General features: G+C 43.9%; 1 protein-coding gene and 1 non-coding gene across 2 annotated transcripts in view; one reads left to right on the top strand and one right to left on the bottom strand.

The window, feature by feature from the left end:
- The window catches only part of LOC144483900 (uncharacterized), a 206,714-nt gene that overhangs the window by 40,080 nt on the left and 143,140 nt on the right, over positions 1–23,494 (top strand).
- Positions 13,840–13,912, bottom strand: trnav-aac (transfer RNA valine (anticodon AAC)). Its single transcript has one exon. It is a non-coding gene; the product is annotated as a tRNA-Val (tRNA).

Here is a 23,494-nt window from a genome sequence, read left to right as displayed (position 1 = left end):
TTGATGCTTTCAGAGTCTGAATATATCTCAGAAGGAAATAGATATATTTCTAATGTTTTGGCTTCCACAGCCTTCTGTGCTGGTGAATTCCACAAGTTCACCACTCTCTGCATGAAGATATTTCTCCTCATCTCACTCCTAAATGGTCTACCCCATATCATATTTCATATATTATAATCATGTTTGATTTCAGGCATTATCAAGACCATCTTAGTTTTGGATAGTCTTTCATAACCTAAAAATAACTCACTAAATTTTCCCTGACTTTTTTTCCTAAATTAACCCAAATTCAAGTAGAAGTATTGTTGTGCAAAATAAATAGTTTTTGACGCTGAGGAACCACCTGACTGTTAGTTGTTAGTTTCTTTTTGTTCTGACCATGTGATTATTCCCTTAAACATTCCATTTGGATGTTTGAATCAGCCAATCGTATCAATTTATTTTGTCAATTTCAAGTTGAGGAACAATCTCTTAAGATAAAGCAAATGACTGCGGCTGCTGGAATCTGAAACAAAACAGAAAATGCTGGGATCTCAGCCGGTCTGACAGCATCTGTGGAGACAATAGAGCCGACATTTCGAGTCTGGATGACCCTTCATCAGAGCTCAACAATTACATCCAGCCTTGTTGACTTTAAATGGTGATTTACATCAGCGACATAAACGCTTGCAATCGGTAATATGAGGCTGACTCTGATTGTCATTATTGCTGTTGTTTCTGTTAGAATGGACCCTCCAAGACAAAGTGGAACAAATGGATCCTGAAATATCGGTTAAAGAGGAAAGTAATGTCACACTAACCTGTACCTTGAAAACAAGCGATTCCAGCCCTCATGTGTACTGGTACAGTCAGCAGCCCGGGAAAGCTCCAGTGTACATGTTTCAGCTTATAGGTGAGAACGTGCAAAGGAACACCGACCTCAATGATCGGTTTTCTTCCAAATTTAATAAAAAGAACACGATTACCGAACTAACGATCAGTAACACACTGATCTACGACAGCGCCGTGTACTTCTGTGCCACGAAGCCCACACTGCTGCAGAGATATAGTGAATGCCGTGCAAAAACCCCAGACTTCCAGTTAGTGCCCAGCAGGGTGCGCTCACACATTATCGCAGGTAATACAGTTTCCACAGAGTGTCGAAAACTCTTAACATTGCAACAAATGACAACACTCAAAAACAGCAACTGGTGTGGTCCCATTGCAGTTATATTTGTCAATGATCGTAACTGACATGTGCAATTGAATTAAGATTGACAAATCGATCTGAGATACATCAACGCCTTCTCTTTGGTTTTCGATGCCTTTCCCTGCCTATTTGTCCCAGACTGTCCTTGTCTGCTGATTTATGGAAATTGTGTCCCTTTCCCTTCCCCAACCTTTAACGTAAACATTTAAAGTTTTTTCTGTTACCTCGTACATTCATTGAGAACCTCTCCAATCCAGCTACTCAGTTATTCGGTCCCACTTTCCATCTACATCACTGATGAAGATCCCGCTTTGTATTGGATCATTTACTAACCCTGACCTTCCTGGTGCGAGACTGTTGGTCCGCGGTATGGAATGAACATTCAGCTGCCGCTCCTACAGACAGGCAAATTTATATGATTTCCAATGTGATAGTGTTATTGAGTTCAATTCCTTGCAGATAAATTCTACTTCTCACCACACTGCCTATGGCAGCCACACCCACAGCTTTCCTGTGTGGTTCTCACTTTGACCTGCCTCATCTGTGTTGTTTTATTAGAGATTTTATTGTAGATATTGACCTTTGCTGCTTTTCCCTGTTTGGCACCGATTGGATCAGCAGTCCAATGGCGTGGCAAGCTATACTTCCACTCTGAAAGAGGATTTCACAGGCGGCAAAGTTACAAATTGAGGGAAGATCGTATGGAAATATCACAGACTCTTCATTATTCTACCACTTCTTGTGAAGTACATGTTTCAACTAAAAATTCATCCTCCCCCGCACTGTAGCTGCTGTCCCAAACATGATCGATAACAAACTGCTTGACATGTTGCTGTAGGGATGAACATTGTCATTCTCCATGTCAGAACAGACCCATCAACACTCAGGGGACCGGTCGGTTCATGAAATAACTGTTGAAGAGGAAAATAATCCCCTGCCGTGGGATGGCCAACTTCACTTTGTTCCTTCCGTCTCTCCGCCTATGGGGTGAATTGGAGATAAAGGAGCTGTGAGATCATTGGGTGAACTGAAGAACAAAGGAGCTTGAAGCCGATTGGATGTCATCTGATGATGTTTCCAGCAGTGAACCAATCCACAGGGGCCTGGATATGACTCCGCCTCTTTCAACTCTTGACTGAAACAATGACATCTCCCACCCGCTCTGGTCAGATCCGCCGCGAGCTCTCTGCAAACATGTCTCCTGTTACTCGGTATTTATTCCTCACAGCGGCAGCTCTGTTAACCGGTAATTTCACAAGTTGCTCAAGTCTGTGTTACACATCATTACCACACACTATATTCTGTCAGGCAGTTCCTTCAATGCGAGGGGGAGGGGGTCGGTGATGAGGGAACGGATTGATCTCAACATCGAAAAGTTATCCGGATTTCGCTGGTCTCATCACTGGACACTGTTGGGATTGGGCACATTTCCCCCAGGGATTGATAGAGAATGAGTTGGGCTCAGATTCCAGCTCCCCTGATACCAGTGAATCACTTTGGCAAACATCACACTTCAAACAGACCGTGAGCAGTTTCCAGTTACAGGGACTGAAGTCGAGGAACTGATCTCGTTAGAAAGAACAATGTTTATCGTGGAAGTTTTATTGAATCGCCACAAAAACTTCCCAATCCAGCCGCTGAACCTTCTCTCTCAGATTATTTTTGCCGATAACGGGCGAATTCTGGGGGAAACGGAGTCAAGTCACAATGTTTAATTTAATATTTCTTTGGACTTTTCCAGGACATTCCCGAGGAGATTCTGTTTCACAGACAGCGGCTGCAGTCACCGTCACTGAAGGAGATGATGTTAGGTTGCTCTGTAATTACACAAGTACAAGCAGCGACCTTTATCTATTCTGGTACCGTCAGTATCCCAGCGGATCCATGAAGTATTTTCTGCACACAAATAAATACACCGGGAACACAGGGAGATCCAAAGGGGACCGTTTTTCAGCGGAACTCAATGATACAACCCGCACAGTCCCGCTGAAAGTTTCTAAAACAGAGCTGACAGACTCCGGGGTTTATTACTGCGCACTGAGTCCCACAGAGACACAGAGCTGGGCTGAACCTGCACAAAAACTGCCAAAGCCTCACTCAACACAACAGAGCGTTAGGCAAACATTGTGATCAGAGTGAGTCTGATCTGGAACCTGAAATCGTGTTGTTATCTCAAACTTTTAATTCTAATATATATATATGTATTAATAATAAATATATTACCAAACTAAAACAATGGGGGCAGCTTAGGGAATGAACATTTCACTATTTGTACAGTTTGATGTCCCAAAGTGTTTCCCTGTCACTGTGGAAAACACAGCAGCCAATTTGGACTCAGTGTGACATTTCATTCAGTAATATTGTAGTGTTCTCTCTGTTTCAGTAATTGTGATTGGTGAACAGATATCAAACAGGACATTTCTCTGCTCTTCTTGGAAACAGTGACCATGTGATGTGTCACCTCCAACTGAGAGGGAACACGGTGCCCCCGATTGAACAGGTCACCGAGTGGCTGACAGCTCTGAAGGTGCAGCGTTCCCTGAGCACGGCACTGTCCCCTCGGTAAGTTCCCGGATTCTTATTCCTGCCAGACTGCCTGTGTCCTCTGGAGCGGAAAGAATATCTGAACCGACTGGAGACAGAATCCGGGAAATCCTAGGAAGTGGTGGCCACTCATTAACCCAATCCGGGAAAGAAACGGATTTAAATTCAAAAAATGAAATTAAAAATAAACTTTTCTGGCCGTGGAAATATGAAGACAATGAATTTAATCTCCAGAAAGAAATTTCAGTCGAAAACAGCAGTAAAGATTTTTATTGATGCCTTTTACAGACTTCCGATGTCCAAAAGCACTTTCTAACCCAAGGAAGCTCATTTCCAGTGTCGTGCTGTGGTGATGTTAGAAACTTTATTAACACAGAATACAGTGGGAATGTTTAATTCTCTGTCAGACAGGGTTGCCACACTGATCCTGGAGTAAAGAGATTGCGGAGTCCAGGTATTTGAAGGTTACTTTGAACTCTCTCACACACAAGGACACACGCACACACTCTCCCTCTGTCTCTCGTTGCAAAATCTCTGTCAGAGAGTGTGGCAAAACCTGTGCAAAATCTCACTAACTGTCCTGTCTGGAGACAATACACATCTGTTTAACCTGTGCTTAATGCTTCCTCCACTCACATTGTCTGTACCTTTAAGACTTGATTAGCTGTAAAGACTCACATTCCAATCATTATTCATGTAAATTGAGTTTGTGTCTTTGTGCACTGTTTGTGATCAGAACTCCCACCCACCTGACGAAGGGGCAGCGCTCCGAAAGCTCGTGGTTTTTGCTACCAAATAAACCTGTTGAACTTTAACCTGGTGTTGTTAGACTTCTTACTGTGTTTACCCCAGTCCAACGCCGGCATCTCCACATCTTGTCTAGGTCACCAGAGGAACAGATTGCGAAATCATGAGACATATCTTTATGGCGCAATGCATGCAGTTAACCTCCAAATCTACTTCAGAGCAGCGGTAATGCAAGCTCCCAGATGTAGAGATCATGTAGCCAAAAATTACTGTTATATCATCTTCCAGGGCCGTTAACTGAGATTGCGCCAGCAATTCCTAGAACCAAACATTGGATGTGTCAAAGTCTGCTGTAGTTATGAATGCTTGGATTGCTCAATAATAATTTCAACACAGACTCACCTCGTTAAAAAGGCTGTATTATCCGACAGTACCACGCACCACTTCCTGAATCAGTCGCTAATCAGCCATGCTAAACTCTCCCTCAGTGTACCCGAACAGGCGCCGGAGTGTGGCAACGAGGGGATTTCCACAGTAACTTCATTGCAGTGTTTATATAAGCTTACTTGCTACACTAATGAATAGACTGAAGCACTGAACTTCTGATCTAACCAATGACAGAAATCGACCAGCGGCAGCAATGTCTCGAAAAGCACAATGGTGTTAGAATGAAAAGCAGCAACCGGAAACTGTGGCCGGGGTCACCGCAGACTCAAAGCTGATGGAAGTGCGGAGTTCTCAGCGGCAGTCGCAGGTGATGGAGAGGAAATAGCGGCGGCTGAACCTGCAGCAGTCTGTGACTAGCCTGCATCTGCTGACTGCTCAAGTGACTGAGAAAAAATAGTGACGGACGGGCGCGAATGGATCAGAAACAATTGACTCTCCCTGTGGCTCAATGAAAGATCTTTCCCAATTGCTCTTCTCACCCCGCATTCCACGAGTTGTTTTCCGTTCTCAAGGTCTGGCAATGCCTTTTTGAAATTTACTATTGAATGCTCTTCCTTTATAGTTTGTGGCGCTCTACTCCAGATGGTAACAAGTGGCAGTGCAATGAATAACATTTTTCGATCCCTGTCCACTTTTCTGTGAAAATGGGATGACTTGGTCGTTTATTTATCGAACAGGTGTATTGCTGTCTTTGTTCGTTCAAGTCAACAGCGAACCGGTCCGAGAGACCTTGGGACCTATCTCAATGTCTGGCCCTCTACCACTTCATTAAATATCCCATAACTTACCCGGAATACTGCTCTGTCTAGATAGGTACAGAAAGCTTTCAGATATGGAGTGACTGTCCCTTAGCACTCCTGACTGGTCTTTCAGAGCGTTCAACTCCGATGGAGTCTGGGAAACTCAATGTCTGTCACTCGTCCCTGCAGCCGAACTTAGAATGTGTCACAGACTGGAATGGGATTTATCACAGGAAATAGACAAGGATCCTTTTAATATTGACTCACCGAATACCACGATTATTCCAATTTGGAAGCACCATGGAACATGCGCTGCCCGGATGACATTTCCACAGAAAATAACCCAATTTAAATGTATTTTATCCGTTCTGTTTTGATTTTAAAGAGTAAACCCAAATCGGCAACAGATCTCACTGATCGGGTGACTGCGGCGCGTATCCAAGGGAGAGAGTGATTAAAAGCCCAGCTCTCTGCACAGGCTCCACTTTCTGGATGATCGCGGCAGGTTTTTGTACGGCCCTGTACGGTCTTTGCTACATTGTGCCTCCATTGCACAGAAATAGGTGGCGGTGTCTGTCAGCCGAGCTTCACGAACATTCAGAACGCTGTGGTTCTCTGAGAAAGTATGCCGAGCCGTGATCCTGCCCTGATCGCTGGTACCGGTCACCAGGTGCTGCACGGTTCTGTCTAGATTTTGTCTGTACCATTGAAGGACCTCTCCAGCTACTGTGGTTGAACAGTTCAACGATGCAGTGGCTTCCTCGGTAACAACCACTGACTCCGGAGACTGTGATAGCTCTTCACTGCCAGCGGCATCTGGGAAGAATATGTACATTTGCAGTAAGAACATATCGTACTATAATGTAGCACAATAAAGTACAATTGTATTCACAATTCGAGATGATATAATAAAGCTGAGTACAATTTAACAGAACCTAACATTGCTGAGGTGTGAAATATTCCTGTCAGAAATAGTGACCACACTTACACTGAGGAAACAGTAATAAATCCAGGAAAATAATCACCAAAGTGAAGGTCAGAAACATGTTGGATCCTATCGGCTTGTGTGAAACAGCTGTCAGCAGATCCCAGGCTGAGAGAAGCTCCTGGGAAAGCAACGCTATTGGATATCAAACCGAACCCCAAACCAGTCACAGAGTGGCGGTGAGAGCCGGGTCGCTGGGACTTGTGATCACAAAGTGAATCAGTGAAGGAGCTTCAGAATTGATAGTGCGGGGGAGGAGAGTGCGCATGCGACAGAACATCCGGTATTGTGACGTCAGAACATCCGGCATTCTGACGTCAGAGCATCCGTGGCATTGGAAACTCATAGAATCATAGAATGTTTACAGTGCAGAAGGAGACCATTCGGCCCATTGAACCCGCACCGACCACAGTCCCACCCAGGCCCTCTCCCTGTAACCTCACATCTTTACCCCGCGAATCCCCCTGACATGAGGAGGCAATTCAACATGGCTAGTCAACCTAACCCGCACATCTTTGGACTGTGAGAGGAAACCACAGCACCCGGAGGAAACCCGCGCAGACACGGGGAGAACATCCAAACTCCAGACAGACAGTGACCCGAGGCTGGAATCGAACCCGTGTCCCTGGCGCTGTGAGGCAGCTGTGCTAACCACTGTGGCACCGTGCCGCCCAACGTCAGACGTCAGAATGCGGAATGTGTGGCGTCAGAATGTGTGACGTCACCTATAGCCCATGTGACGTCACTATGTAGTGCGAGTGACGTCAGTGGGTCTGGTCTGAGGGTCAGAAACATTTCTCCTGGAGCTGATCTGAATATTCAGCCCTGAGTTGATGGGAATTAACAGCTGATCAGAAACATCTCTCCCGAAGCTGATGTGAATATCCAGCTCTGAGGTTGCAGAATAAAGATCTAATCAGAAGCAGGGAGGTCCTGCGTTCATGTCGGTGAGTCGCTCAAGGCACAACGCGTCTGATTATGGATCAGAAGGTTTCAAGTTCGATTTCTGCCTGGCTCGATGTAAACTTGACGGTAGTTCAAGCTCTCTGTTGTTCACAGTTTCTGTAATTGTCATCACATTCGCTTCACACGCGAAAGGTCCCCGGTTCGAAACCGGGCAGATACATTATTAAACGTTCTCAGTTAGGTTGCGGGAAGTCTGCATGATTTCAATTTTTTATGGGCCAAATGGTGGCACAATGATTATCACTGATGCCTCACAGCGCCAGGGACCCGGGTTCAATTCCGGCATTGGCTCACTGTCTGTGTGGAGTGTGCATGTTCTCCCCGTGTCTGCGTGGGTTTACTCTGAGTGCTCCGGTTTCCTCCCACAGTCCAAAGATGTGCGGGTTGGGTGGATTTGCCATGATAAATTGCCTCTTAGTGTCAGGAGGACTAGCCAGGGTAAATGCATGGAGTTCAGGGGATAGGGCCTGGGTGGGATTGTTGCCGGTGCAGAATCGATGGGCCGAATGGCCTCCTTCTGCACGGTAGGGATTCTGTTTTCTATCGATAGGCTGAGTTGATGATGGAACTGTCGGTCTGATCATATTCTGCTGCCTGTTTTCTCAGCCACTGCTGGAAACAGGTGCGTGACAGTTTGATGCAATGTTAATTTGGTTTCTCTCGGTGTTTGTTTGAGCGGCTGACAGCGCCGGTCCTCAATGTGGCTGCAACTGTCCACGAGTCTAACCGCTGCAAACTTCTCGGGTTTTTGGCTAAGACTAAGCGTCGCATAAAGCCCAAGTTCACGTGCAATACCTTCTCTTGTCAGCTTGGATCTTGCTCATATCTCTTGTGGGGATCATCAATTGGGTTGAATTTGAATTTTAATTGATGTAGGGGCAGGTGTGGAGATTGGTTCTTGATTGTCCTCTCCGCTCTGCGCATTGGCTTTGTAACTTTGTAACTTTAAGAAATGAATCACAAAATTGAAAAGCCAGGACAGGAGCTTCCGGAGATGATGCAGAGTGCATGGATGGGGCTGCTATCCGTCCAAAGATGTGCGGGTTAGGTTGATTAGCCATGCTAAATTGACCTCTGTGTCAGGGGGATTAACAGGGCAAATGTGTGGGGTGACGGGAATAGGGCCTGGGTGAGACTGTGGCAAGTGCAGACTCGATGGGCCGAATGCACCCCTTCTGAACTGTAAGGATTCTTTTTCTATGATTCTATGATTCATCATAAACTCCATACGTGAGTCCTTCTTCTGGTCAACTCTTCAGAGTCCATTTCCTACACATTGAAATTGAGAGAGGTTTGGATGCCTGAACGGTGCTGCTGCTGTTGTTTGTCTCACCGCTTGTCCGCAGACATGATTAAGACTTCCTGTAAGTGCAGCTCATCGGGAGTAGACAATGCCAGAATAAAACAAAATCACTCCATGTAATATCATAGGTGAAACTTAAAAAAAACACTTCTCCTTCTGTCTTATCATTTGAGGACAGTAACTAAGTGACAGAATTTCCATGACTCAGATCTGAAATGTATATTAAAATCTGAACTAATCAGATTGGAGTGCTTTTAAACTCTCCAACATGATTTGGAACTGAGATTAAATGTGTATATTTCACAATTATCTGCCCGAAATCTCCCCTCCCCACCCCATACAACCCAATTGCCGCCTTACACTTTGTCGCTGGCCGCTCTGTAAAAGGGTAAGTTGACGCAAGAAAACTCTCGTTCCAATCCACATTCTTAGTAATCTGCTATAATGTGATCGGATCCTCGAACCTCACTTTCATGTGTCCCCTGTCGTGTTTTTAGTCCTGTGGATGGATACGTGGTTTTCAGTGAGCAGAAACATCCCAAGCTGGGTTATATTCAGTTGGCTTAATAGGAATATCGCTCTATTGTTCGGGACAGGGGTTGGATTAAAGTCGCTGGTCCGGTTATTATAAAGTTGCGAATTATGTCAAAAAACAGTTGACAGTCATTGAAAATGAGAATGAACATTGATGGTACCTTGCTCTCAGGGATTGTTTGAATGGTTCTCAGTCAACCTTGTGAAATGCACATGTTATATACCTGATCCCTTAGCGAGCATAATACTCTGATCAAATGGACCCTTTGATCAAACCGACCACAAAACGAAGAGTGAAGATAGGGAATAATTCACATATGCAAGGAAATATCAGCAAAAGGCTAAGTGTGAGTTAATTAATCATAAATGCATTTTTAGCATGGTTACAAGTTAAAACCAACTGCGGCTCAGCTGTTCATGTTGAGCGTTGTGTTTTGTTTTGTAATTCTGTTTATGATGCGGTGACACTCACTGTTGAGACTGAATTGTTTCTGTTTATCTGTGTGAGCGCGCCCTCTGCCGTCCACTAACTAGAACTCCCAGTCTGGAGTTTCTGTACGTGTTTCGCTATATCTCTGAACCAGTGTGTGCTCCATGGCACAGAAATACACGGCGGTGCCAGACAGAAGAGTGCTGGCGATATTTAAAGGAACAGCGTTGTTTCCTTTCTGTAAAGCAGCCGAGAACCTATCTGGGATATCCGGAGGCTTATCGGTATCGCCCGAGCTAAAAATATTCATCAGCTGCCTTGGAGCTTGCCCGGGATACAGGATGTACCAGAACAGGGCTCGAAGAGCAGCTGTTGAGTATTTACAGCCCAGTGTTATGTTCTGTCCTTCCAGAATCGATAATTCAGATCGATCTTGAAACACTGAATCTTCAGCATTTGTCCCTGTAATAAAACACAGATGTTCTTCAAAATCTGGGAGCGAACATAGTCCATGGGACAGACGCTGATCATTTAAACATTGGCTCAAAGTAAATGCTGGAAATCTTCAGCAGATCTGACATGTGTGAGAGGGAGAACAGAGGTAACGTTTCGTGTCAGGATGACATTTTGTCAGAGCTTATTGACTCACCGGGCCGCAAGACCATTATTATCAGCAACCAAAATGAGGAGCACATGGTGTCTGGTTTAGGATTCGGCAGAAATGAGACAATATTTGAAACATGTTGATATTTCTGTTCTGATATTAAATTGGAAATTCATATCAGCGGAAACTTCACTTACTCAGAAACTGAGGGGCGTTTCCCAGCGACAGGATTGGCTGCTCTCTCTGAACTGATGGTCGTCGGGCACCTATCAGTGTTCGCTCTGGACTAATGAACTCTGAGTTTCTCTTTCTCCCTGTATTTCTCAGGTTCTCCGGCTCTCCCTTTGTTTGGGACCTGTTTATCTCGCTGTGTCATTCCGCCACTACCTCCCTTGCCCTACTTCTGACCGTCTCTGTCTTCACATTTACTCCACGTTCTTCTCTTTCTGCCCTTTTCCCTGAATTTCCGAGTTTAGACAATACGATTTCTCCCAGTCTCCCATTTCAACGAGTCCACCAAATTGCTCATTATATTAGATAAAGATACTCTTAGATTAGATACTATTTATATTAGATAACGTATAATAAAATATAATAACTCAACAAGTAACATTATGATGGAAAGATTTAAATGAAAATAACGAAAGCACATCGGAAATGGGTGTGAATCCAGGGTCATATTTACATCTTATGTTGGTATTTTAGAGGAGGCACTTATCGGAATATTGATGGGTTGATTTTGTTTAAAATTAGCTTTTTAACCACTATTAATTGAATAAAGCGAATCGTCAGCAATTAAATAAAGTTGGGATTATCCCTCACGTATGCGTTCAACTGCATTTAATTGCATTGTAATAGTAAAAGGATGAACAAGAGTAATGTAATATAATCATGCAGCAACAACCTTCTGTAATTTGAGAATTCGATGATTTTCCAGGAAATGACCTCGGACCGTCGCCAGATGGCGCTGCCGCACCGTGTTTGTGTATTTACTGCAGTGGGTACGGGAAGGATAACAATGTGATGGTGCGACTGGTCTGGTTACTCAGGATGTCAAGAGGTTCTTGGAAATCACCCTGCTGGTATCACGTACTACGCTACATTGTGCTATTTTTCTTTCCCTTTCTGTAATTCCTGGTCGCATTTAGGCCATTGCTTTTCTCAGTGTACCATTTAGGCCATTGTTTATCTCACTGCCTATCTCTCTGCCTCTCTTGTTCTCTATTCGTTTGTCTCTCTTTGTGTCTCCGACTGTGTTACCTCCATCTATATACAACTTTTCCCTTCACGGTTCCTTCACTGTATCTTCATCTATTTCCCTTCCTGCCTCCCTCTTTCCCCCATTTATCTCACTGCCTGTCCCACTATTTATCTCTCAGCCTCTCCCTCATTTCTACCATTCCCGTTCCTCGTGTTTATCCCTCTGCATCTGTTTCTCCGAACTTATGCCTTTACTTCTATTACGGTCTCGGCCTCTGATTCACCCTCTGTCTTTCCATTTGTTTACCTCCGTTTCTTAGCTTGAAGGTTTCTGTGTTGCTGCATCTGTTTCTCGCACGGGATCTACATCTCAATCCGCTACTGTACAATCCGTTTTATTTACATTCGCAACTCGAGGAAATCAACGGTTCAGAACGAAGAGTTCAATGTAAACAGGTCAGACACAAGGCAATGCGATTAATGGTCTTGAGAAGCCGTCACAAACCGAACTTAAAATAAACAACAACAAACATGAGCGACTGAAGCCGATCAAATAAAACTGCAGACATCTGAGGACACTGGGTCTGAACTCGATGGAGTTTGGCGGGGGGGGGGGATCTTATTGAAACTTACAGAATATTGAAAGACCTCGATAGGGTGGCCGTGGGGAAGATGTTTCCGTTAGTAGGTGAATCTCGGATCCGAGCGCACAACCTCGGAATAAAGGGACGGCCCTTTAGAATCGAGATGAGAGCAATTTCTTCAGCCAGAGGGTGGTAAATGTGTGGAATTCATTGCCACAGAAGGCTGTGGAGGCCGGGTCATTGGGTGTATTTAAGACAGAGATAGATACGTTCTTGATTGGTAAGGGGATCAAAGGTTACTGGGAAAAGGGGAGAAGAATGGAGATGAGAAATTTTGCAGCACGACCGAATGGCGGAGCGGACACGACCCCCTCCCCCCCACTCCCCCCACCCTCCCCCCCACTCCACCCCTCCCCCCCACTCCCCCTCTCCCCCCTACCCCTCCTCCCCCCCACTCCACCCCCCTCCCCCCACTCCCCCTCTCCCCCCACTCCCCCCACTCCCCCTCCCCCCCACTCCCCCTCCCCCCCACTCCCCCTTCCCCCCTCACTCCCCCCCCCCCCTCCCCCCCCCCCCCCCCCCACACTTCTCTTTCAGGGCAACTGCCTTAACCACCTTTACCTCTGCTCTGCTATTCTGATCGCTTAATGGACATTTTTAGTATCTCTCTCAGCCATCTTTTATCGTTATTTGCATTCCCTTTGTCCAATTACAGCATCCCCCTTCCACCCTCATAATTTAAATCTTTTCTGCTTTTCTTTGCTCTTAGCTCTGACGAAGGGTCATCCAGACTTGAATCGTTGGCTAGTTACTCAATATTTGTTTTGTTATTCGATATTAAATATGAATACATGTATTTAATACATACATCTTCATTCTGAGTTGAATATCTCGGGAATATGCAACATTGAATTGCAAACATGACTGACCAATAAAAGAAATCGAGTCACTGGGTAATACACATCCCATGGTGCTTATTTGAGACAGTCAGCTTTTAAACAATATCAAATATCTTTAAAGGGAAAAGATTTAATAATGATTTGCTAGTTATACTTGATCCCTCTTTATTCTGCATGTGAAACATTCTGGCGCCGAGCTCCCGTTCATCTATAGAAAAGTCCAGCAGATCTACACTGAGTTTCGATTTACTCATCTGCCTGAGTGATTTTTTTCCCATTTCTTTATTATGAAGAACAATTTTAAAAATATGCTTCCGGGAAATGTGCGCCATTTCCTCCAGTTCAGTTAGTTTCACTTGTGTCTTTATGAGCACACACTACTATTACACATGTTTCAGATGATGATTAACTATGTTAGTCTGCATTTATAAATCCATTATATTATGTTATGGACTGAACAAGTTGCTAATGTGCGCACGGTGTCAAAGTACAAACATTTATTTCCTCATTGCGTCTTAAAATACAGCATTTCTGCTGTTGCTGAGAGCATTTGTGGCCGAGGTCAGAGCAAAGATAACATGGTTACAACATCGAGATTCGGATAATGTTCAGCAACAACTGAAACCATGGAAAACTTCCCTCATACTAAATGAATAATTTCAATAAGAGTTTCTGCCCGGTTTCGAACCGGGGACCTTTCGCGTGTTAGGCGAACGTGATAACCACTACACTACAGAAACAACTGACAGCATAGCGCCGCCAATTGGCCTGACCACAATGTTCAACTCCACTGTGTTGCTGCAGGTTCGAATGGTTACACTGAGAGCCCATGTCACTGAATACAAGACAAAAACCGTTTCTTTCAACCTGATTTCTCAACTCATCTTGAACTTCAACATTTATAAGCGGTCGTCCGGCAAATATCTAAGGGAGCAATGATTTCTGCTCAATTATTAATGCATCATACTCATCTTTCTTTGAATAATTTCAACCAGTTCTACCCAATATTTGTTCGCTGTTCAATGTTTAATATTAATATATTTTTATTAATTACCTATCTCCTCATTCTGAATGAAATATCTCCGAAATATACAACATTGAATTGCAAACATGACTGACCAACAAAAGGAATCGAGTCTCTGGGTAATACACATGTCACGGTGCTTCATTGAGATTGACCACAATCAGCTTTTAAACAAAATCAAATATCTTCAAAGGGAATAGATTTAAGAATGATTTGTTAGATATACTTGATCCCTCTTCATTCTGTGTGTGAAACACTCAGGCGTCTAAATCCCGTTCAGCTGTAGGAAAGTCCAGTAGATCCGCACTGATTCTCGATTTCCTCAACTGTCTGAGTGATTTTCCCTATTTCTTTACTCTGAAGAACGATGTTAAAGTAATGGTTCTGCGCAATGTGCGCATTTCCTCCAGTTCAGTTACAGTTCCACTTGTGTCTGCCTTTTTAAGCACACAATACTATTTGACATGGTTCAGATGATGATTAACTTTGTTCGTCCGCATCAACAAAGCCATTAAATTCTGTTGTGGACTGAATGAGTTGCTGATATGTCCACGGTGTCAAAACAGGAACATCTATTTCCCCTCATTGCATCATAAAAATACAGGATCTCTGATTTTGCTGAAAGATTTTGAGGCCGAGGCCAGAGCAAAGATAACATGGCTTTAATATCGAGTTTCGGATAATGTTTAACAACAAATTTCAATCATGTAAACTTCCCTCACCCTTAATGAACAAATTTGAATAATATTTCGGCATGGTTTTGAACTAGGGACCTTTCGTGTGTGAGGTGAATGCAACCACCATTACACTACAGAGACTGCTGGCGTCTATAGGACCCAATGGGACTCTCTTGGAATGTTGCAACATTCATTGTAACTGCTGTAGACATATTGATCCAAGAATGATTTTGATTTGATTTGATTTATTATTGTCACATGTATTAACATCCAGTGAAAAGTATTGTTTCTTGCGCTATACAGACAAAACAAAGAACAAAGAACAAAGAACAGTACAGCACAGGAAACAGGCCCTTCGGCCCTCCAAGCCTGTGCCGCTCCTTGGTCCAACTAGACCAATCGTTTGTATCCCTCCATTCCCAGGCTGCTCATGTGACTATCCAGGTAAGTCTTAAACGATGTCAGCGTGCCTGCCTCCACCACCCTACTTGGCAGCGCATTCCAGGCCCCCACCACCCTCTGTGTAAAAAACGTCCGTCTGATGTCTGAGTTATACTTCGCCCCTCTCAGCTTGAGCCCGTGACCCCTCGTGATCGTCACCTCCGACCTGGGAAAAAGCTTCCCACTGTTCACCCTATCTATACCCTTCATAATCTTGTATACCTCTATTAGATCTCCCCTCATTCTCCGTCTTTCCAAGGATCTCCCCTCATTCTCCGTCTTTCCAAGGAAAACATACCGTTCATAGAGAAGGAAATGAGAGTGTGCAGATTGCAGTGTTACAGTCATAGCTAGGGTGTAGAGAAAGATCAATTTAATGCAAGGTAAATCTATTCAAAAGTCAGATGGCAGCAGGGAAGAAGCTATTCTTGAGTCGGTTGGTACGTGACCTCAGACTTTTGTATCATTTTCCCGAAGGAAGAACGTGAAGGAGAGAATGTCCGGGGTGCATGGGGTCCTTAATTATGCTGGCTGCTTTGCCCAGGCACCGGGAAGTGTAGACAGAGTCAATGGATGAGAGGCTGGTTTGTGTGATGGATTGGGCACAATCACGACATTTGTAGTTCCTTGCAGTCTTGGGCAGAGCAGGAGCCATAGCAAGCTGTGATACAACCAGAAAGAATGCTTTCTATGGTGCATCTGTAAAAGTTGGTGAGAGTCGTAGTTGACATGCCAAATTTCCTTAGTCTTCTGAAGACGTGGAGGTGTTGGTGGGCTTTCTTAACTATAGTGTCGTCATGGGGGGACCAGGACAGATAGTTGGTGATCTGGAGACCTAAAAACTTGAAGCTCCCGACCCTTTCTACTTCGTCCCTGTTGATGTAGACAGGGACGTGTTCTCCTTTACGCTTCCTGCAGTCGATGACAATCTCCTTCATTTAGTTGACTTTGAGGGAGAGATGATTGTTGCTGCACTAGTTCACCAGATTCTTTACCTCATTCCTGTACTCTTTCTCATCATTGTTTGAGATCCGACCCACTATGGTGGCATCGTCAGCAAACTTGAAAATCGAATTGGAGGGGAATTTGGCCGCACAGTCATCTACATAGGTATATAAGGAGTATAGTAGGGGGCTGAGAACACAGCCTTGTGGGGCACCGGTGTTGAGGATGATCGTGGAGGAGGTGTTGTTTCCTATCCTTACAGATTGTGGTTTGTGAGTTTGGAAGTTCAGGATCCAGTCACAGAGGAGGTGCCGAGGCCCAGGTCACGGAGTTTGGAGATGAGTTTCGTGGGAATAATAGTGTTGAAGTCTGAGCTATAGTCAATAAATAGGAGTCTGTCCTTGTTATCTAGGTGATCCAGGGTTGAGTGCAAGGCCACGGAAATGCCGTCTGCTGTGGACCTGTTGTGGCGGTAGGCAACTGTAGTGGATCCAGGTGGTCCGGGAGGCTGGAATTGATTTATGCCATGACAAACCTTTCGAAGCACTTCATGATGATGGATGTCAGAGCCACCGGCCGATAGTCATTAAGGCATGCTGCTTGATTTTTCTTAGGTACCGGGATGATGGGCGTCTTCTTGAAGCAGATAGGGACCTCAGATTGTTGTAATGATTGAAAATGGTTGACAATGGCAGAGAACAACAAGAGGCCCTTCGACCCACCATGCCTATGCCAGTTATTTTATGACCAGTTACCAAACTGACGTGTCGGTGCGGGCTTGGTGGGCCGAAGGGCCTGTTCCTGTGCTGCACTGTTCTTTGTTCTCATTTCAATTTCCTCCTCTCATTCCATGAAGCTGATTTTTCTCCCTTTCAAGTCATTGTCAAATTCCCATTGGAAGAAGGCGTTTTGTGGAATCCATGTACAGTTTGCTTTAAGTAACAACGTTTCCCTGACACAGTGCCATGAAGTATTGGATATAGCTTCCCAATATAGTTTTCAATGTAAACATATTTATTTATGCAATTGATTTCATATCGAATTTGCAAAACGAGTTTAATCGGATGAAGCATCTCCTCATTATTTCGGAATCATATCTAATAGAACTACATTAACTCCACAAATTTCTACAGAGTGTGGAATATAACAGATGAGAATGAATCACCTATACCTGAAGCAGTCTCCTTGTGTTGTCCCGAACATTCGATCTGACAAGCTCGAGAATGGGTGGGGAATCTGTCTTACCTTCACTGACCTCACATGGGGTGACACGGTGGCACAGTGGCACAGTGCTGCCTCACAGTGGCACACTGCTGTCTCACAGCGCCAGGGACCTGGGTTTGATTCCTGGCTTGGGTCTGTGTGGAGTTTGCACGTTCTTCCTGTGTCTGTGTGGATTTGCTCCATTTTCCTCCCACGGTCTGAAAGACTTGCTGGTGAGGTGCATTGCCATGCTAAATTTCTCCCTTAGTGTACCCGAACAGGTGGCGGAGTATGGCGACTAGGGGATTTTCACAGTAACTTCATTGCAGTATTAATGTAATCCTACTTGTGACATTAATAAATAAACTTTAAACATGATATGGACACATCCAGAATGTGTTTGGCTGTAAAAATAAATACATTCATTATTGCTTATTCTCCAAAAGTGTCCACTGCTGAGTCATCAATTAATGATCACCATTGATGAGAAATAGATTTCTGGCTGTTCTTGTTAAAATGGACAGTTCCATCGCAATGAATATCTAACACGATATTGCCGCACTGACACGACCCTCGGGAATTCCGGTTCAGGGAGTTTACTCTGGAGCTCGTAAGTTTTTGAGATTGTCAATGGGTGCACTTCCATTCAGTGTGTCAGTGGCTGTGTTAATCTGTTTGTTTATCTTCCTTAGTGATTGTCTGTGTGTCTATGTTTGAGTTGATCAGTTTGAGAATCGATCACTGTGTTTACTTGTCCCTGTGTCTATGCTTTTGTTGATTCTGTGCGGTATACGAGTCTTCTAGTGAACACGGAGTTGGAGTTATTCATGTATTTTCATAGTTAGCAACTCAGACTAATGTGACAGAAATCTACAGAATAATTCTGGATTTATAACGAGGGACGTTAGAATTGATGTCAGTGTCTGGGCTGTTATCTATATGGTTATATATCCTGACACGTATTGGTCTTTGCACGTGGCCGTGTGTGTATCTGCTCTCCCCGTGTCGGCGTGGGTTTCCTCGGGTGCTCCGGTTTCCTCCCACGGTCCAAAGATGTGCAGATTAGTTTGATTGGCCATGCGAAATTGACCCCAGTGTCAGGGAGATTAGCGGGGTAAATGTATGAGGTTACGGGAATAGGGCCTGGGAGGCTTGCGATCGGTACAGACTCGGCGGGCCGAATGGCATTTTTCTGTACTGTACAAATTCGATGATTCTATGATTCTATTGTCTGGATATGTGTCAGTCTTTGCAGGTTGCCGTGTGTGTATCTGTTTCCAAATGCGGCAATGTAGTCCACGGGAGGGCGCTCTCTGATCACTTATAAAAAAATCACGATTCCCTTCTGGAGGAAGCGACTGTTTGAAGAAGTAAAAATGGGCGGAGAGACGGAGTTACATTCGACCTCATAACAGTCCACTGACTGTTTCAACTTTTTCAGTTCCAGGTGTTATGCAGACAGTGATCACTGCCTCTGTTTCTGGTGTTCAGACTGGAACCATGGGGGTGAAGCTCTGTCTGTCCCTGGTTATTGTCCTGATCACAGGTCGGTCATTTTGAACCTTTGACTGAAATCCGCCAACCACCATATTCATTGCCCATTTCCATCTCTAGGCGATTATTCCGTTGTTGTTACTCCTTCTAACCCGCTGCGTGTCTGTTGTCTATTTTCAGCGATGAGTAACGGTGACTCAGTGTCCCAGTCAGAACCAGGAGTTGAAGCAGCAGAGGGTGAAGATTCAGCAATACCCTGCAGTTACTCTGTATCGAGTTCAGCTACAGTCTATGTCCTGTTCTGGTATCGCCACTATCCACACCGAGCTCCTCAGTATCTGCTCAGAGCGATGGCTATGGATTTACCGATACGGCTCCCGGCTTTAAACATTTCAGCAGGAATCTCAGCCAGACATAAAACACTTTTCACTTGTCCATGAAAGATTTGAAGATGTTAGACAACACCGTGTATTACTGTGCACTCAGACCCACAGTAAATGAGGCTCCAGCGGACCTCGTACAAAAACTGGCGCAGGTCCACAATCAATGGTTCCTTGTCCGCAAAACACATTGCGTTGAATTTCAGAGGAAATGAACGTGACAATGCAGCCTCATCTGAGTGGCTTTCCCTCCCTAACGTCAGTGATTGTCACAGTTGGGAAAATGTGACATTTGGCGCTCAGATTACTCCTGGATAAATCCAATCACAAAACACAGATGTCTCGGGTGAATAACTTAATAAATCAATACTTCTAATCTTTCTGTATCAGATGCCTATCTGTCAGGGGACACCTGTTAAATGTGATCCAATATTAAAGGCACACTGAGAGTTGTCACATTTTGAAATTTCTGGACAGAAATAATGTCTGATTGAATCAGTACTTTCCCAGTATAAGAGTAATCCCAGTGGAAACGCAAGTCAATGTGGACTTGGGTGATTACTTATCCCCGGTATAAATAAAGCGGTAACTACTATTATGTTCATGCAGTGGATGCACTCATTAATACCCGCAGAGTAAATGAGTGTAAATTATATATTTCACTTTTAACTTTATTTATAAAGAAAGATCTATCTATAAAAAGGGGGACATTGAGTTCGAACGAAAGAGGGTTAACCGAGAAAGAGACAGTGTAACTGATAATGTTATTCACCTTTCATGGAGAGAGAAGGAGAGTGAGAAAAACACACACAGCCCGGGATGGAATGTGTTTGGAGGGAGCCAGCTGTGTTTAGTCCACCACTAACAGTGTTTGGTCCACAGCTGACGTTATCTCAAGGGGACCAGCCAATTGCAACACTGGGAAAACCCCCCAATTTGCCAATTATTGAAGCTGCCTCTGGTCTGAGTTTACTCCGTGATATAAGACTAGAAGCAACAACATATTTTAAACAGTGTCGCTGTTTACTGTCCATTCAGGAACCACATGTTCCCTGCGTGTTCTACTGATGATAATGGACATGCTGCCCCGTGAGTCTGAGCTCAAATCCTCAGTGTGTGTTCAATGGGTTATATTCACTCACAGATTTCTCACACAGTCTATATGTTGTTACAGGAACCAATGGCCAAACTTCAGTTTCCCAGGAGCCGCCTGAATTAACGGTTCAGGAAGTACAGACGGTAATTTTGAACTGCAGTTATAAAGATAAGTACGTTGACCAAACTCTATTCTGGTACATCCTGTATCCCGGAGAAGCTCCGAGATATTTATTGAAAAGTTACGGCCAGGGGAAGGGGGATAAGTCTCCTGATTTTTCGGACCAGTTTTCTGCTAATTTGGACAGAGACAAGAAAACAGCTCCATTAAATATCACCGGGGTCCATGTCTCTGTCTCTGCCGTGTATCTGTAACAGTGTGCGCTGAACCGCAGTTACAGAGACGCAGTTAGTCCGTACAAAAACCAGCAAAGGCATTCTCACCTCCTCTCACTGAATCCGATCTCTGAGCTGGATTGTGAACAGTTAATAGAAACAAAATCATCTCATTAAAACCAATTAAACCGAATGATCAGGTTCTTTGTGCTGAATGTCTGTCAGTGTATGTAAAATCCCTCTTTATAGTAGTTTCTGTCGTTTACGAGCAACTCTGAATAGGAGACTCTGGTGCTGTTATTACAACATGAAATAAAACTAATCAGAGTCATATCTCAAAAATCATCTCAGTCAAAAACCATACATTCGCTTTAATGCACTCTATGTGTCAAAGAGAGCGATGATTGTACAGTCGTTTGATTTCTTGAAGGCAGTTGATAGATTTGTGGATATTCAGGGAAATAACGGATATGGAAGTAGTCATAGAGTCATAGAGGTTTACAGCATGGAAACAGACCCTTCTGCCCAACTTGTCCATGCTACCCTCTTCTAACCACTATGCAAGTCCCAATTGCCCGCGTTTGGTCCATATCCCAACAAAATATTTGTCTGAGCATAAAGACTTGTCCCGCGGATTCGATTTCCCAAAGCAATTCTGGTGATTACAGCAGACTTTTAAAGAAAGGCTTTCGGGCATGTGGGCATCGCGGGCTAGGCCGCTATTTATTGTCCATCCCTAGTTGTCCTTCAGGAACTTTCTGACGCTCTTCTCAATTAGGTTTTTGCATTCAGTCGATTTTCTTACCAAATGTTCCAGTGTCTAGAGTACACCAAACCTGTTCTTAGAGATTATTAATAGAGATATTAATCATTGTTCATTGGATTCTAAGCATGCATTGAAATAAACTTTTGTACCTTTACTGTAAAGAATTCTTAGTTTTAATATGTGTCAAGTGTTCATTGTGTTAATATGAGTCACATTCTTCCGAACTCTTTCCAATGAAGTTTCTCTTCGATTCCCAGTTGATATTTTTATTTCATTACTGTAACATTGAGAGATGTTTAATCAGGCTGTTGTGATTATGAGGATTTGCCTCAGCAGGCGGGCATCAGTTTACACTATTGACTGACATATCAAACCAAACAGTATTGTTTCTTTGCCCCGAGTGTTCTTTGAAACATCAGAACAAGGGTACAACTAGTTCAAGGCTACCTGCAGCATTTTGAATTCTCAATATTAGTGCCGATTTCCCGGTGATTCCAAATAACCAACAGCTAATTCTTCCCTCGCACAGTGAATGTAATAATCAGACGGATTCTGTGAACGATTTTAGATGGTGTTTGTGTGAATTGTGGCCTGGTTTGCGTTCACAGGAATGTATTGACGTGTTAGTGTATAACCTGCTGTTAGAAACAGCACTCGACAGACAGCAGCTGTGACTCAGAAACCTGCAGCAGTTTTTGTACGAGGATTTCACTCGTTCTCATCAGTGTGAGACTCTGCACAGTAATAGACCGCAGTGTCAGACAGCCGCAGCTCCGAGATAGTCAATCGGTACAACCTGTCTGACTGCTGGACTGAATCAGAAATCCGGGTCTGAGCGAAATCCGCCTTTAATTCAAAACCGCCCTTCTTGTCTCTCCGGACTGCAAACTCAGGCTGTTTTCCTGGGTATTGACGATACCAAAATAAATAATAAGCATCGTCGGTAAAGGTGCAGTTTAAAGTGACATCTTCTCCCTCTGTCCGTGTGAGTGAGGGTTCCCGCTGAGTAACAGAATCTCCATCGCTCAGATCTGAAACACACGGTTAAAGAAAGGAAAAACATTGATTAAAAGTTCAATTGAACTAAGGGAGAAAATTCACTGACAGTGCAACATAAAAATATGTATTGAATGTATTGAATCATACCACATTCTCTCCAACTGATCTATGTTCCCGTTTACAGTCCCCTGGAGATTCCTCCCTCTCGCCTCTTCTCAATGCAGTTGTCCCTTTCTTCCTCAGCTGTTTAGTTTAGTTTACCTTTAAATAAGTATTTGCTCCTCTCCTCAAGTGTTCATTGTGTTAATATGAGTCACATTCTACCCAACTCTTTCTAAAGATGTTTCTCTCCGATTCCCAGTTGATCTATTTGTTTCATTAGAATTTTGGGACATATATTTGGATTCCTCCTACAAGTGGAATCATCCTCTCCCCGTCCACCCAACACCAATCCTCGTTATCATTATAAATAGATCAGTCAGGTTTGCGTTAGTTTCTTTGGTCAGTCGAGAAAGTAATCATAATCTTGCATTCTGATAGCTCTCATCTCCCAATCCGAGTACCATTTCTCGAAATCGCCTTTTCAGTGTGCTTTTCGAATCTATTTTCAAAAGACTAAAACCACTCGCAAGAATTCATTTGTCCAATACCTGTATAACATGAATGTCCTGCTTTTCAACTTTATTCCTCCAGAAAATAACTCATTTTTAAAGTATTAAACTCATCAACAATGAATGTCACCCAGATCAGAGTGAAAACGGGGAGCCGCATTGCTGCTGCTCCTGGATTCCAGGGACTTGTTTCTCCAAAAGCTGCAGAAGGTTGAACAAGATAAAGCTGAGAGCATTGGCTGTGGCTGATCTGACGTCACACCCTACAGAACCTATGGTCGGAAGAGTGGAGAGCACTGATTAGAGAATAAAGAGCTGATTGGATACCACAATCTACAAATTGGTTTATTC

The sequence above is a fragment of the Mustelus asterias genome, unplaced genomic scaffold (assembly GCF_964213995.1).
Source record: "Mustelus asterias unplaced genomic scaffold, sMusAst1.hap1.1 HAP1_SCAFFOLD_84, whole genome shotgun sequence".
Lineage (NCBI taxonomy): Eukaryota > Metazoa > Chordata > Chondrichthyes > Carcharhiniformes > Triakidae > Mustelus > Mustelus asterias.
This window is presented reverse-complemented; position numbering and strand designations above follow the sequence as displayed.